This window comes from Trachymyrmex septentrionalis, unplaced genomic scaffold, assembly GCF_001594115.1.
Source record: "Trachymyrmex septentrionalis isolate Tsep2-gDNA-1 unplaced genomic scaffold, Tsep1.0 scaffold20, whole genome shotgun sequence".
Classification (NCBI taxonomy): Eukaryota; Metazoa; Arthropoda; class Insecta; order Hymenoptera; family Formicidae; genus Trachymyrmex; species Trachymyrmex septentrionalis.
Window position 1 is genome coordinate 3,212,924 of NW_017305180.1, and position 1,212 is coordinate 3,214,135.

Sequence of the window (1,212 nt, forward strand, 5' to 3'; positions counted from 1 at the left end):
AGAGAGAGAGAGAGAGAGAGAGAGAGAGAGAGCGAAGGAAAAGAAAAAGGAGAGAAAAAGAAAAACAATCTGGATTGCTCATATAACTGCTGTGCTTTTAGAGAAGCAATAGTACCCATCAGGGGATTTGTAGCAAAGGCAATCGTTGCAAAAGAGAAACGCAACACAAACATACCTAACATACAATATAAATGAGACAAAAATTTATTAATCCATACAAATCATTACGGTTGACTTAATATTGACAGTTTTATGATAATCTTGTAGAAACTTCGAAATAATAATTTAACAAGATTATACCAAGAGATAACTTCACATTACAGAAAAAAGATTGCACATGTAAAAAATTGAGAAAATTAATCGACATCAACAATGTTCTCATAAAAATAGAAACTATATTTAATAAGTCAAATTTTTTATAATTAAACATTAGATGATTTAATGACTGTTTTCACTAAAAACATCTACTCAAGAAATACATCAACTCAAGAAAAACTCAAAATGACTTTATTTTGACGTCATGAAAGTCGAAATAATGTTTTATTACAAAATTTATTTCCTAACGTTATAAATCAAAATTAAGTCATTTTGATTTTTTTTATTGGCTTTTGTGTGTTTCTTGGTGTTAAATATTACAGTAAAAAAGTATTATCGCAGTAAATATTTTTGCGAGTATTTAAACAAAAAATCATATTTTATAAAATGTTTATACAAATATGAAGAAAAATGGATCTTTATGATGAAAGCTACAGCATGAGTTATATGAGTGAAGACTTGTGTAAAGTAAAGATTAGATAACAGCTTGCATTCAGACTATTTGTGAGTAAAACCCTCATTTATTCATTTATTATTATCATATTAACTGTACTTTAAAATGTAAAATATCAATAGAAAGTTGTACAAATATTATAAGCCCTTCTTTTCATTTATGTATACATATATACTATAATACTGTACATTTAAGTTATAAATCTATCTAAAATATTACAAGAAAATTATAATTCTGCAAGCTCTTAGACCGAAAACAAATGAGAGACGGTAATAAATCTGTGTTACCACACACAAGTCTTTAAATACATATCAAAATACACATTTTATACATACAAACTATGTACAAGGTTTTTTTCTATCTATGGTCCAGTTTTTCATTATCTGGTTAACTTAATGTTTCATCCATAACATCATCACGGATGAAACCCATCGGATCAAACA